The sequence below is a fragment of the Lactuca serriola genome, chromosome 9 (genome assembly GCF_051521515.1).
Source record: "Lactuca serriola cultivar US96UC23 chromosome 9, Lser_US96UC23_V15, whole genome shotgun sequence".
Lineage (NCBI taxonomy): Eukaryota > Viridiplantae > Streptophyta > Magnoliopsida > Asterales > Asteraceae > Lactuca > Lactuca serriola.
The window spans coordinates 53,248,936-53,265,948 of NC_136416.1; positions in this window are offsets into that span (position 1 = coordinate 53,248,936).

Here is a 17,013-nt window from a genome sequence, read left to right on the forward strand (position 1 = left end):
CACGGCCCTATGAGCTCCAAAAGGCACTTCCAAGCTCTTTATGAGATCATACACTCAATAGGGACCTCAATCACTTCAACCACATAGACTTTACACTTCTAAGATGTCCATAAGGTCCAGATCTGAAGTCCTTTCAGAACATAGAGCATAAACACATGGAGTTTGAGGTTTTAGGGCATGAAAACCACCAATTAGGGACAAAAAGGGGATCTAATGAACTAGTGATCAAGGTAGGAACTTTTCTACCTGAATGGAAGCTTCTCACAGTGTAGATTTCGGATCTAGTTCCCCTCCTTGCTCTCTTTAACCTCCTCCTTCTTCTTCTAAGCTCCAAACTTCCTTCACAAAGCCAAAAATCACTCACAAGAACAATATGGGGGCTAGGGTTTCGCTCTACAACTCTCTGGAAGTGTTAGGGACAAGGGAGGTCGAGTTAGATCGTTTAAATCGGGTGCAAACACCCAGGTTAGGGTTTTACTCGTCCAGTATGGATTCGCCGAGTCTGGGACCCGACTTGTCGAGTCCCTCACTTAAATCCCATGCCAAAATCGCTCCTACTCGGCAAGTCGGGCCTCCAACTCGCCGAGTCCAAGGCAAAATGATAAAAATACATAAACAGGAATCGTACCAGGAATCCGATGTTACAAATCTCCCCCATTTATCTTAGACTTCGTCCCCGAAGTCTGCTGCCCGTTCCCGGAACAATTCCAGGTAATCCTCCATCATTTCATCCACCGGCTCTCAAGTCCATTCCGAGCCTTTCCAGTGCTGCCATTGCACCTTCACTAGCTCCACTCTCTTGTTCTTGAGATCCTTCGACTTCCTATCGAGGATAGCCACAGGCCGCTCGATGTAATTCAGGCTGTCATCGACCTGGATATCCTCCAAAGGCACCACTGCCGAGTCGTCCACCAAACACTTCCGAAACTGAGAGACGTGGAAAGTGTTGTGGATCTGGATGAGTTCGGCTGGCAGATCCAACCTATATGCCACCTTGCCCACCTGGGCTAATACTCGGAATGGTCCAATGTACCTGGGGCCTAACTTGCCCCGCTTCTTGAATCGGATGACACCTTTCCAAGGCGACACCTTCAGGAGAACCATGTCTCCAACCTGAAACTCTAAGTCTGATTGGCGCTTGTCGGCATAACTTTTCTACCGACTCTGAGCAGTCTGAAGCCTGCTACGGACCTGCTGAATCCTCTCGGTCATCTTGAGCACCACTTTGGTGCTCCCCGTGACCCTCTGGCCAACCTCTCCCCAACATATCGGGGTCCTGCACTTCCTCCCATACAACATCTCAAAGGAGGGACAGTCGATACTCGCATGATAACTATTATTGTACGAGAACTCCACCAACGGAAGGTAGGTATCCCAACTGCCTCCGAAACCTAGAACACATGCCCACAACATATCCTCTAATGTTTGGATGGTCCGCTCGCTCTGACCATCCGTCTGCGGGTGAAAAGCGGTGCTGAAATGCAGACGAGTACCCAACTCGTCATAAAACTTCTTCCAAAACCTGGAAGTAAAACGCACATCCCTGCTTGAAATCACTGACACTGGCACCCCCAGGTCCAGATCATGGGTGGGATACCTTACCTCATGAGGCTTCAGCTGCCTCGATGCGTATGCTATCACATTCCCTCTCTGCATCAGCACCGCTCCCAGCCCCGATATTGACGCGTCACAATACACCACAAAGTCCTCCATCCCCTCCGGAAGGGCTAACACCGGGGCTTCGCATAGTCTCTGACGAAGTGTCTCGAAGGAGGCCTACTGTTCTAGGCCCCATGAAAAAGCAACACCCTTTCGGGTCAACCTGGTGAGTGGCACGACGATCTTGGAGAAATCCCTATTATCTCTGATAATAGCCAGCCAACCCTAAGAAGCTCCTGATCTTGGTGGGTGATCTCGGCACCTCCCAACTCATCACTACCTCAATCTTGGCCAGATCGACCAATATCCCCTTCTGGTTAACGAGGTGTCCCAGGAACTGGACCTCTCGTAACCAAAAATCACACTTGGAGAATTTGGCATAAAGCCTCTCCGATCTCAGAACTCCGAGGACCTCCCTCAAATGCTCCTCATGCTGCTCTCTGGATCTCGAATACACCAATATATCATCGAAGAACACGATCACCGAACGATCTAACATCGGCTTGCACACTCAATTCATGAGGTCCATGAATGTCGCTGGTGCATTAGTGAGCCCGAAAGGCATCACTACGAACTCGTAGTGCCCGTAACGAGTCCTAAATGTTGTCTTCTGGATATCCTCATCACGCACCCTCACCTGATGACATCCAAATCTCAAATCAATCTTGGAAAACCAAGACGCTCCCTGCAACTGATCGAACAAATCGTCGATTCTCGGCAAAGGGTAACGGTTCTTGACCGTCAGCTTGTTCAACTCCCGGTAATCAATGCACATCCGGTGTGAACCATCCTTTTCTTGAGAAAAAGGATAGGAGCTCCCCACGGCGAACTGCTCGGCTGAATAAACCCCTTCCCCAGCAGCTCCTGAAGCTGCGAGGATAACTCCTGCATCTCTAGAGGTGCAAGGCGATAGGGCGCTGCCCCCAGAACCAAATTGATACAGAACTCTACCTACCTATCGGGAGGCACACCCAACAACTCCTCAGGGAAAACATCCGGGAACTCTCGCACTATCGGAACCTCATCAATTGACCTCGGTCTCTCTGAAACAACCCTCGTATCCATCACATATGCCACAAACCCACTGCAGCCCCGCTGTAGACTCTGCCTCGCTCTAGCGGCCGAACAAAATGCCGACCCAGAACGCGTACCCTCACCGTATATCGTAAGAACTCCCCCACTAGGGTCTCGTATGGTCACCAGTTGTCGCTCACAGTCGATAACCGCAACAAATCTGCTCAACCAGTCTATGCCCACGATGACACATACATCTCCCATCGTAATAGGGACTAGATCAATCGGGAACTCAACACCGAAGATCTCGAGTACACATCCTCGGATCACCTCCGTGGCATAAACCACCCTCTCGTTAGCTATGGAAACTCTCAGAGGTCGACTCAACGCCTCTCGACTAATACTGATGTGCTGACTAAAAGCCAAAGATACAAAAGACCGACTCGCACCCGAGTTAAACAACACCAAGGCAGGTACAGAACTCACAAGAAAAGTACCTACGCATATCATAATATAAGCACAATATCTCAGACTCAAAATAAATAGATGAAAGAATACATACCAGCCACAACATCGGGCGCTGCGCGGACCTCCTCCGCGGTCAACTAGAAGGCTCTTCCTCGTGCCTTCGGTGCCTCGGCCTTCACTGGCCGACTATCAGTAGTTCTTACTGCAGCAGGGGCGGATCCCGGAGATGCTCCCTGCGCTGACCCTCGCAACTGCGAACACTATGCTTTCCAGTGTTCGGTCTGGTTGCAGTGGAAACAGACTGCAAACCCTTTGGGGCAATCCTTGGCCATATGCTCCTCCTTGCCACATTTGTAGCAAGACCCTGCTCTGCATACCCCATCATGACTCTTTCCGCACTTGCCACAAGTGCGACCCTTCTGGCTCCCTGTCCTCGAATCGGCGGGCTTAGCCCGCTTGACTGTCGGCTAAGACTGTGCCGGTCGCCTATCCCTCCCCTAAGACTCCGCCTCCTCCCTAGCCTGAGTCTCCAGCTCTATCTCCCTCTTCCGAGCATTTGCCTGAAGCTCGGCAAATGTCCGGTACGACGAGTTCGCCGCGAAATCTCGTATATCCCTCCTCAAAATGCTCAGATATAGGCTCATACATGCCTACTCGGAAGACACGTGTTGTGGGCAAAACATCTCCCTCTCATGGAACATCCTGGTAATCACTGTAATAGACTCAGTACCCTGCTTGAGGGTCAGGAACTCATGGCCCAATCGCTCCCTCTCCACCTGGGGAACATACTCCTCTAGGAACATAGCGGTGAACCTCTCCCAGGTCACTACAGCAAGCTCAGAAAACGAATAGTGCGACGTCACAAACTTCCACTAGTCCTTCGCTCCCAAGCGAAGCTGGTTCAGCGCGAACCGAACCCTCAAATGCTCTGGACATGAGCATATGAAGAAACACCCCTCAATGTATGAAATCCACCTCATCGCCACAATCGGATCCTGCGTCCCATCAAACTCTGGTGGTTTTGTGTTGCTAAACTCCCGGAACAGCAACACATCACCACCCTGCGGTCTAGCCGCAGCTACAGCTGCGGTGGCCGCAACAACAGCAGCATCAGAAAGAGCAGCATATTGCTCATCAAAAGTCTCTATCAGCGTGGTCTTGATAGACCCAAACATCTCTGGTATCTCTGCCCTGATGGCCGCAGCCACCTTTTTGTGAATGATCCTACGAATCTCCTCATCACTAGCACCACTACTCTCTGGTGTGTGGCGTGTCCCAACCATGATGTCTCTGAAATACAACATACGAAATATCAAGGACTCGCTCGAGTATATTCACACTCGATAACTCAACCCTACTTGACCTTCGGTACCCCGAAGATTCTTACGTGGACTGTGCACTGATCCGGTGCCTCCAGTAGTACGGGCCCAATACTACTGTCCACACCGCATCAGCATTCACCCCAAGTCCTCCTCCTCGGGTCCCAAATCCCAAGTACTCTATTCTAAACAATGTTGTAAAAATCTCGATTAGATCCCGATTAATCTCCGATTAATCCCTAGGCGCTATTCGACCGATTAGAGAGCGCCTAACGATTAATCCATGCATACAAAATGACTCAAACAGTAGAACCCGATGAAATTTTAACACTTAGAAGAATATATATCTCAATAGAAACTATTTGAGGTATGATTAGTGTTGTGTTTATCATATTAGCCTATTTTGCTATGATATTAGTGGTATCTATGAACTTTTATATGATATTAGTCCAATTTAATTTTTTTAAATCTAATAAATTGGCAATTAATGGTCCCCGATTAATCGCCCGATTAATCTCCGCCTAACCGATTAATCCCTTAACCCCGGTCCACTGACTAGCTAACGTCGAGCGATTTTTACAACCTTGATTCTAAATAATCATAGGCTATTCTCTAGCAGATCTCTCATAAACTCCTCACTGCTATATAATCACTCTTAAGCTTCCCTAGCAGCAAGACTCCTAGTTTAAGGCATCACAAATCAGGCCACTCTAGTCCTAATAAGAATACCTAGTCTACTCTAGCATGCATAACATAACTCATCATATATCACAGCATAACATATTTCATAACACTTATTGTAAGGGTATTTTGGGAAATCACCGTTCGGACGTTGGCTGATCGTACACACGGCTCTACTCTGTTTGTTTCAAAACTCTTTTACTCTTTGAAAATTATTTTATTATCAAAAAATTTCCTCAAATACTCAGTTTGAGTTCAGATACGCCCCCGAAGGTGCATCCGAGTCCCTTAAACCAAGGCTCTGATACCAAATTGTAACACTAAAAAATCTAAACAATTTTTCGCATTTTCAAAACACATTCCCATTCATATTTATTATAAAAATCTCAATGTATCACATCTCAATTAATAAAACATATCTCAAGATCAAAAGAACATATAAAACTCCGCGTGTGTGTATAAGTCATGCTGGCGCCTTCCCGCGATCGTCACTAGTACCTGAAACACATAACACAAATCACTGTAAGCATAAATGCTTAGGAGCTCCCCAAAATACCACACACAACACATATTAGCCACTCAAGGTTATAACTCTGCTTGACCCTCTAGTCAATGTGTGTCAGTGGGACCCTCTAGTCCCACGACTCTGTGGGCCCTAACTCTGTGGACCTTCCGGTCCTAACTCTGAAAACTCTGGTACATACATGGCATAAATCACATAGAAATCACATCATGCAAAAGCATACAAAATAATCTGTCACATAACTCTAATTACCACTCTAGGTAAAGTATAGTGAGAAGACTCACCTCGGGTGTCCCGGTAAATCTCTGACTCGGTAAAAATCTGGTCTAGCCTCCGCCTAATTACATGGAATAAATACCCTAGTCAATACAACTCTCAAAGGCTAGACTGAACTCTCTCTTAGCATTCTCAGAAGGGTAAAAGACCATTTTACCCCTCTCATGGCTCAAATACCCAAATATTGACCAAACCCTAAAAATCAACAAAAGTCAACTCTCTCCGGGTTACGTCGCGCGTACCAACCCTGTACGCTGGGCGTACCAAGCAACCTTACAGAAACGGGGACCGCGACCCCCTACGCCCCGCGTACTGGGATTACGCCCGACGTAATTCCTAGTTTCAGTCTTCTTTGATTTTTGGGTCTTAATTAGTTAAGACTTGCATCCAAATTCCAGATCTGCCTTCTCTAGTACGACTTAATCCATAAAGTCGGTGACTTTAGGCCTTTACATGGCTGTATAAGTCACCAACACCCAAACCACTCCATTTCCAACCTTTAAAGATCCATATCTCATGCATGAACAACTTTTGACAACCAAGACTGGATTTTTATCACATAACAACCCTAAATGAGCTAGCATGGGACAGATCTTGGCTTCTAAGAGCTCATTAACTCATAAAGCTATCAACTTGGGGACAAAAACCCTAAAACTTCTCTTACAAGGTATAAGCAGAAAAGATGTAAAGCTTGAAGTTTTTTTTACCTCAAAATGAAGCTTCTTTCACTGCTAATCTCGGATCCACAAGCTTGAGCTCTAACTCTTCCTTTTCCAAGGCTTTCACTTTGCTCCAAATGGCCAAGAACACACTACAAAGCTCTCCTAGACACTCCCTTGCTATATGAACGAGATTTAGGGTTTAGAAATGATAATGTTATGGGAAAGGTGGCCAACAAAAGGGCCATAAGGTTGCTTAAATAGGGAGGCTCAAGGAATTAGTGTTTCTCTTCTGGGCCGGGTACGCCCCGCGTACCTGGCAATCCTTCATGATCAGAACACGGACAAGTACGCTGAGCGTACGCCCCGCGTACCTGCCAACCAAACATCTTCTTATCAAGGGCTAAATATGACAATCACTCAAAGAAGAAGGTTTATAAGGTATACCTGATTTTTGAGATGTGACACTAGCGCTTTGGTTAGTTGTCTGCTAGCTAATCATCAATCCTGTATATTTTTAATGTGATTGTTTCTTCTGCAACTATGTCACAAATGCAATGATGTTTTATTTCGTTGTGCTTTGTTCTTCCATGCATCACTGAATTTCTGGTTGATGGTACATCTAACTAGTTATCATAAAACACTTGAGTGGAATGAGCTTGTGTCATGCACATAATCAACCTCGATGGAGGATAATGCAACATTGTGTTGCAATTGTACTCTTCTAGTCATCTTGAGAGCCTGCATAATCCTTATCAGAGTAGCCTCTCAATACAAATGTTGTACTATGCGTGTGTTAGATTTTAGGTCCAAGAATATCAATATATACTTGGATAATTCTAGAATCATGATTGCAATCACTTTCCAAAATCTATGAATTCAATCCTATAGTTTGTGGTATCACAAAATCAAATCTGGGATAATCCAAGTATGACATTTTAGAAGTCATTCAACTTCTAAATTTGAAACACGGAAAATACCTTGCAGTTTTGTGTTTTAATGAGATAGAGAGTGTAACATCCGGAATTTCAGGTATTATATTTATTCATTTTATTTCGAGTTTTGTGGAAGGACTCGACGAGTTGGTGCGTAGATTCGCTGAGTAGAGACGCGATTTCTCACCCGGATTAATGCCCGGACTCGACGAGTCCGCGCTGTTTAATGAAAGCCTAATTTCTCGGGTTTGGGACCTATTTAAAGGGCCTTATGGCCGTCATTTGTGCTCACTAGCCCCGAGAGCAAAACCCTGGTGAGCTTGAGCGTTTGGAGTGAGAGAATGAGCCATTGTCGACCTTGGTGGCGTTGTCTAGCAAGGGAAAGGAAGCTATAGCCAAGAGGAAGCAAGATGGTTAACTTCCTGAAGATCTGAGGTCCAGAACATCACGTTTGAGGTACTGTTTTCGAACCATTTTATATTGAAGTGATGTTCATGTTGATTTAGGGCTTATTGAGCCCTTTTGTGACTAGATCTAGTGCTCCCATGGTCCCTTAAGCGAGTTAGGTTCTGGATCTGGACCCATGGAGGTCCAAAGTGCCTCTTTGTCCAAGCTTTATATGAGTCTATGGAGGTTTTAGTTTGGGATCTTTGTGTTTGAGGTTAAAACACCATTTATGAGTCAATAAGTGTGATATGAGCACCAAGACATAAACTTTACGTGATAAATAAGCTTGGAAAGACTGGATCTATGAGTTAGTGGAACAGATCTGACCTCAGAAGGTCGTTTTGGAGTTGTGCATGGAATGCACTCGTCGAGTCCATTGGCAGACTCGACGAATTGGAGCGAGTTGTTCCGTGTTTTCGAATCAGGGGTTGAGTAACCGAGTTGGGTGAGTGACTCGGTGAGTCAGAAGGGGATTCAGAGGAATCGGGTCCCCGTAGGGACTCGACGAGTCCACGCCAGACTCGGCGAGTTGGGTTGACCGTTGACCAGAGTTGACCGATGTTGACTTGATAGAGTTAGTCAACCCTAGTTAGGAAAGTGTTAATTAGAGATGTATTTGTGTTATAGGAGGACTATAGCTCGGGAGATCGAGCACTAGTGATTTCAGGGATTTACGAGTTACCGAGATACGCGAGGTGAGTCTTCTCACTATACTTTACCTTGAGTAGATAATTAGAGTTATGTGATACAATGTTGTAGGTTATATATATGTTATGTGTTGCACTGCATTATTATATGTGATTTATGTTGTGCATGCTACAGAGTTAGAACCGGAAGGTTCATAGAGATAGAGCCTGAGGGTTCATAGAGTTGGGTGCACGGACCCAAAGAGTTATAGCCTCGAGTGGCTAATATGTGTTATATATATGGTATTTTAGGGAACTCACTAAGCTTTGTGCTTACAGTGTTCGGTGTTATTTGTTTCAGGTACTAGTGAGGATCGCGGGAAGGCGTCGGCCCGATCAATACACACACGGGATTTTTATGTTATGAGATCTTGGGAATTGTTATATGCTGTGAATTTGAGTTTCAAACAATGATGTTTTTATGAATAATAAATGAATTATGTTTTTATAAAATGCGAAAAATTGTTTTGAAATTTACGGTGTTACAGAGAGAATCTAATGATCAATTTTCGAGTCTGAAAAATTCAACCCTTTTCAGGAACATTCTGTAACGCCTGCAGATTCAGGCTAGTCAATTTAGAGGCAATAAGCGTCAAAAACGACTTTTTGAAAGAAGATTATTTAGAATGAATAATCTTAACTAAGTTGTAGTATATGTCACAAGGGTTCTGTACATATAAAGAACGATGAAATCCGAGTTATAACCAAGAGTTATGACCTGTCGAAGTTTCGCGAAAAAATCGGTACGACGATGTGTGACGTAAAAAGTGAGTTTACGATGAAGTACTTTTTAGCCTTAGCAATCTAAACAAAAGTCTTAGTATACGTTAAACCGAGAGCGTGCATAAAAAGAACGTCCAAATCTGACTTCGAATGAGGAAGTTATGATTTTTCTAAGATTCGACATAGCAGTATCCAGCCTGGAGTTCGAATATTAGATTGACCGATTTTTATCCGACACAACCAAAATGAAAATCGAAGATCTCATTAATAGGAGCTCAACGATAAAAGACGGACGAAAACGGATGTCAATGATAAAGTTATGAATTTTTAACGGACTTTTTATGTCCCGGTCTGTTAAAATATAACTTTAAAAATAAAGTCAAAATTAGCCGATGGAGTCTAAACGAAAGTTGTAGACTATGTATCCACCTACGCGTGGATATAAAGAACGTCGAAAATGGAGCTCGTATCGAAAGTTACAGATTTTAGAAGACAAAAGTGGATAATGTGAGGAGAGTGGGAACGCCCCGCGCAGAGAGACCGAACACCCCGCGTACCCGCATGCATGGCCTCGGATCGGCCACGTCGCCCCAACAGTCTTTGGCACTTGTCCCTCCAAACGCACTGCATATGCCGGAACACCCTGTGCACCGAGGTACGCGCAACGTACCTGCTAGAGTACGCCTAGCTTAGACCGAAGACCAGGCCTATATAAAGGGGTGCGAGGCTCACTCCAAAAACTCACACCAAAGCCTCTATTTCTCTCTCTAACCCTCCCCCAACCCCTAGTATCTTCTTAGTGCTAGAAGAAGTCCACGGAGCGCCCGAAGGCTCCAAGAAAAAGAGCTTTTTGGCTCGGGAAATTCTGCCCCCGCACAACTAGGTTTTTAGCAAAATCCGCTGTAAGTGAGATACGCTTACCCTACTTTAAGTATAGCTTATATTTAAAATTAGTATTGTTATTATGAACTTATAATAAATACTTGGGCTAGTATTATGACTTATATAAGTGTCATTATAATATCGTTTTAACTACTCGTGGTACGGAGAATCCGGTTTAAAGGGTCGCCTTGGGTGTTGGATTTTAGAAGTGCTTTAATGTCAAAATGGTCCTGCTCTCCGGTGTTTCATGTCTGGCCCATGTATGTACATAGTGGTTGAGAAGTATTGTTTAACGCTTATATAATAATAATAATAATAATAATAATAATAATAATAATAATAATAATAATAATAATAATAATTAGTCACGGGACTAAAATCTAATGGTAATAATACTAGGTTTCGTCGAAGGAAATTATATTGTTAAGAAGCGGAGCGCTGTCCGAGTTTGGAGTCATCACTTTAACAAGTGAGTGCATAGTCCCTTTCATGAACATGATTTTTAATACAAGTATTAAATTATATGTTTATGTGTGAATATTTGATATTACCTGAAATACGTGTTAAAGAGCATACCTAATAATATATTATGATTTAGGATACAGAGTAAACCTAAATTAATTAAGAGGAATATTGGGTAATATCTCCTTATAAGTACGAGTGAGATATACACAGAGGGAATAACTTTAAAAACTTGTCATTGATCTGAGAGTATTGATTAGAATTAGTTAGTTGTCCTTAGTCCAAGAGTATGGATAGGACATAGTTATTTGTCATTAATCCGGGAGTATGGATTAAGACATAGTCAATTGTCCCTGGTCCGAGAGTATGGAATGGACACAATTATTGATCCGAGAGCATGGATTAGACATACCTGATCCGGGAGTATGGATTAGGTAAAGTTGTTAATTTTTTATCCGGGAGTATGGATTAAGTAAAGAGGTAAATTTTAGATCCGAGAGTATGGAACGTGTCATTGAGAGGATCAATGGGGTGGGTAAGAGTTGCTTATATATATATATATATATATATATATATATATATATATATATATATATATATATATATATATATATATATATATGATATAACATTGTTTCCTAACCTGACCGCTCAGTTTATTTGTATCACATGTGTCGATATGAAGCCACATTACACTGAGAGATTTAGGAGATGTAAATCACTAGTGTGAATGATTGTAAGGTATGTTTATGCTTATGTTTGTGTATTGACGATGACATCCCAATGTTTTAAAATGAATAAAATATATTTCTTCGGAAATGCTTTGATAACATATTTATCATGTTTTTTCTGGGAACAAATTCCGCAACATATTTTCTTTAAAAGATACTCTGATTTTCAAATAAGCATAAACAAAAATTTTAAAAATGACCATAAATTTGGGGATATCACACATTCACTATGTTCTTATGCAGTGAAGAAAGTAGTTCAACGATGGTTAAAAGCATTTTGGCGCCAAGATGGTGGTTAGAAATATGGTTATAAGACATAACCAATTCTCACATCGTAATTATGTCACAACCTGGTTTTGGCAGGAAAATGCATGTCCCGGGGGCTTTAACCCTGCAAGGGGCATTGACCCTTGGAACCCTATACCCAAGTGGCTACCCCCAGACCCCCCGTATTCTCGAGCTCATATTCATCATTCCGAGTATACACCACACACCTCTAACCTCGGTGAATAAATAGAACTCTGTCTATCTCAAAATTAATAATAACTATACTAAAATATGTTGATAACACTAAAATCATCAAAAATATGTACCGGATTTCAAAGTTGCTTATGCTTGCAACATACCTAAGTTTGCCCTAGAGGAAAGAAACAAGCATGAAGGAAACCACAAATGAAAAGGACTATATCTTTGCTGATGAAGTATGTTGTATGAGAGATTTAACAAACGAAACTACCTTTATGCATGTTTTTGATATAACTAAAGTAATAAGAGTTAAAATTAAAAAGAAAGGAGATAAACAAATCAATCAAGTCGTTGAAGAGAATAAAAAAAATGTATGGATATTTGTAATACATGTCTTACAAATAAAATTACAATAGATGAAACTAAAACTATATGTGACACATGAAATTAAAATTAAAACTATTAATTTTAGAGTATATTTTGTTTTTATCTCGTGGTACAATATTTTATTACACATGAGTTGGGTAAAATAGGACAAGTGATGATTTAAACTTCTTGCATGAATTAAGGATTTTAGTTTGGTGTGTTTTAAGTCAAAAGTAATTAGATAGAGTTGTGGGATCGTCAATATCTTTTCGTGCATATAAAGATCGTCAAAAACGGAGTTGAAACGAAGAAGTTATGATTGTTTGAAGTTTGAATGAAATTGGGTGAAAAATTCTCCTCACAAGGTGAGAGGAATGTTGTCATGACGTGAGAGCCCTCACGAGGTGAGAACTGTTCAGCTCATGCCCACAAAATTTTTAGGTTTTCAAGATATTCAAAGGTAAGGATTCATGTTTTAGGGTATTTTTTTAGCCTTCGTCATATCTAGAACCCCTTGGGAGAAACCCTAGCCTCCATTTTCAAGATTTGAGCTTCTCGTCTCCTCTCTCATCTATTTTTTGAGTTTTTGGTGGTTTTGGAGCAATATTTTCATGCAAGATTGATCCTTGAAGCTTGAAATTTAAGATATCAACTTTCATTTACCTTTAAGAGCTTTGTAAGTTATAAATTTTTATGATTTATTGCATTTCACCTTGGATCTAAGTATATTTGGTGTTTTGTTCCATTTTAATGAGTTTTGAGTGAGCGTTGGGAATAAAGTTTGCAACTTTATTACTCTCCAAGGTCCAAGAGCATTGTATGTTTCAGATTTGGACTCAAACACCTTTTTGATCAGTTTAGAATGCTTCATGGATCTCATGGACTAGGAAAGTTATGATTTGTTTCCTTCCTTTTAGCCATGCAAGTTATCTTGGCCCTCATTTTGGTGTATTAAAGCTTTGATCTTGAAAGTTTGATACGTTATTATGGATAAATTTGGAAACTTTATCCATCTAAACATCATGTTAATTCAGATATGAAGGTTGGAGACTTGGACTTAATGGATTAAGTTGTGAAAGATGCATTCTTGACCCTTTTGAGACTTAAGGACCAAATATTGGTTGTTTGGACCGTCCTAATGGATAAAGTTTGAAACTTTATCCATTAAGAATATATTTAGGAACTAGATCTAAGAATATGGGCCTTAGACTAAACGAATTAAGCACTTAATTAAGATTTAGCCTTCTGACCAGAAGCCACAACGTGACATAGGATGTCTCATGACACGACAGTGCCTAGAATCATGATTATTTTGTCTTTGCATCCTCATAACGTGGCCAAGGAATGATCACGACGTGATGCCGGCTTTGATTAAGTTGATCGTTGACCTTTGACCGTTGACTTTTGACCAGTTTGACCTAGGGTCAAACTTGGAGGAAGTTGGGTGTTAATTGAGGATTTATCTATTCTGGTTGTTAGTCAGTTCGAGGGATTGATCAGTGCAAGGAGCTAGATCGTTGTTATACTTCTCCGGTTGTACAAGGTGAATTTTCCTCACTGTACTCGTGGGTCGAAGGAACCAATGTCGGCCCACTAGGTTGTGTTATGTATCGTGGTATATAGGATGTTGTTATGTTATAGTGAACTGTGAGATTTGTAGATCTGTATGATTACCTATACTTTTCGGTTATATGTTTATGTTTATATGTTGCATATATCGACATAGTGCGGTTGGGTTGAGGGGGTCTTGCTTTGTGTTGAAGGCCAAGATACCTGGGGTGGTACGGATAGGTTGTAGGTCTTGCGAGGCGGTCCAGTCAATCCGTAGGCTCGTAGCGCGATCCAAATAGGTTGTGAGCCTTGCGAGGAGGTCCAGTCAGGCTGAAGGCTTATATATGCATGTTGTTATCTATTCGGTTATATGTGGTATTTTGGGGGAAACTCACTAAGCTTTAGCTTACAGTTTGATTTTGTGGTTTAAGGTACATCTAAGGATAGGGGCAAGGCGAAGGCGTAATTGTTCACATCATCTTGGGATTTATGTTGAGAGATGTTTGTGGATACTCTTATTTGATAACTATGTTTTTTGGATACTCTGATTTGATAATTATGTTTTTGGAAGCATTGTTTTGAATGGCTTATGGAGTATGTAATGGTTTTGAAAAAAAAAATTACTATGATTTTTGGGTTGTTACAGTGTGTTTCTTATTAAGTTATTATGTTAGATTAGTATTTGGTTGTTCATTTCATTCTAGTCAACGTAAAATACTAATTATTAATTAATTTAGAGGCATATATAATTCGTATAAATTTAACATATGAAAAGTAACCCGAAAATGGCTCGTCGACTCTTCGACAGAAATCGACCCATGAACCTGTGAACCTATAAATTTAAACGGGTTATGTGGGTTGGGTTGGGTTGATATTTTCCAACCCACCAATCCATAACTCGCCAACCTAACAACCCATATATTATATGGGTTTGATTAAGTCAATGTATTCTAAGTCATCAACTCGTGACCCGTCAATTAACCTGAACTCAACCCAATTGTCAGGCCTAAGATTTATATTCCAAGGTACACTTTCTACCATTGATTTATGCTTCATACTTTACAAACTATCCTACATCTCAATTCTCTTTGCTAAATCAATTTTCAAAAATTGTATATATATATATATATATATATATATATATATATATATATATATATATATATATATATATATATATATATATATATATATATATATAAATTCTTAAACTTTTTAGAGAATGTTTTGTAATTTTGTGTGGATTTCATGAAATAGTTGGGTCAAATTCATGTTTAGAGCATGTTGTATTTGTATATGGATCTTAATATGTAGTTGGGCCAATTTTATGTAGACGTTACGTGTAAATCTCACTTACGGTGCTAGTTGAGTTTCAATTTTTCAATTTCTTTTTTAAATTATCAAATAAAGATTACTAATAACCAATAATATATATATATATATATATATATATATATATATATATATATATATATATATATATATATATATATATATATATATATAAAGGACTTTTTAAAAGATTCTTAAATATTATTTTGATACATAATATCATATATAATAGTTGAAAAAGTAACCCACCCTATTAAAAATTTAAAACCCAAAACTTAACCAACACATGCAGTATCCATTTCCATAGTCAAAAAGCATGTTGCAGCTCACACTCAACTAATGAACTCCTCCTATATATACTCACGCCGGAGCCTCCATAATGGCACGCCGCCCCCACCATGTCTTCCTCCTCCACTCCTCCCACAACCACCGCTCCAATGGTGTTGCTACTACTTTTATTGATAACGATCACATACCTTCCATCTCCCATCATTAATGCCCAAGCCAACTCCCCACTAAGTCCTACAATCGCAGAATGTGGGCCTCGTATCCTTCCCCTCGCCCTGTGTGCACCATTCGTTCAAGGAGTATCCAATACCCCGACACAATTATGTTGCGATAATCTGATGCATGTCAATGAACAGCAGCCTCGTTGCCTGTGCCTCTTGCTCAACAACTCTGGTTTGAGCTCGAGCTTCCCCATTAACTCGACACTTGCCAAGCAACTTCCACTTATGTGTAGTGTCAATTTCGACATTAGTTCTTGTTCAGGTTAGGTTTATAAATTCTCGTCATAATTAATCTTGATATATATAACTATAATTAAGTTCCTAATCGGCTAACATTTGTGGTTTTATGAAGGATCTCCTTTGTCATCGGTGTCACCTACGCCACAAGTTTCACTAGGGTCGATCACCAATTCTACTGTTGCTGGTAAGGACCGAATTACATAACTGCGTTTAATTTGATATGCATTAGAATGAGGCGAGGACTCGAATGGATATCAATAGGACAAAATACGTATTTTTCATCCTTCCTAATGCAAAAGACTTAAATGTATTCATCATTCTCATCATAAATAAATAATCTCGGGAAGTTTGTATAGTTTGGTCTAGTGCAGTCTTGTCACACGTGTAACAAATGCAAATGTAGTTGCAAATATTTGATATGACTTTGGATGTTGATGCTATGCTGCGTATTAATTTTTTTGTGGCAGCTTCCCCAATGGCGACAGTCACTCCGAAGTCGCCACTGATGGGAATAGGTTATCATCCGAATAACGCAATAAAGGTGCGGGGATCGTTGCAGTTATGGATGATGGTGGTGTTGACTATCTTGACTTGCATATGGACTAGCACGCTATATTGATTATTGAACACGTCGGATGAGTAGCTCGGATCTGGTAGTTGCGTGTTGTTGCATTAGGTCGTTAGGTTGATAGTTAGTGAATAAATTTAAGCAATATTTAACGGTTGAGATGATTTAATGTGATGTATTTTTTGTAATATTGATGATTGGTATGTCTAGCAACCACTATTTTCGGTTAAGGTTTACTCCATTTGATGATCTCAAATTGAGGAATCGAGTTTATTAATTAAGCGCAGTTGTGGATTTAAGGGGTAAAAGTGGTATTTTGTCCTAAAGTCAAAGTACAAACTGTATCTACGACAGGGGATATATTTGACAAAAACTAATAATTAAAACAAACATCATGGTCTTAACATGTAGGGTAATTGTTGTTAAAGTAAAAGGTGATGAGAGGAGGGAAGCGTTAATCAGCTATTTTCCCGTAAACAATATCTCTTATTTATTATCAATGGATAGAATAATTAAT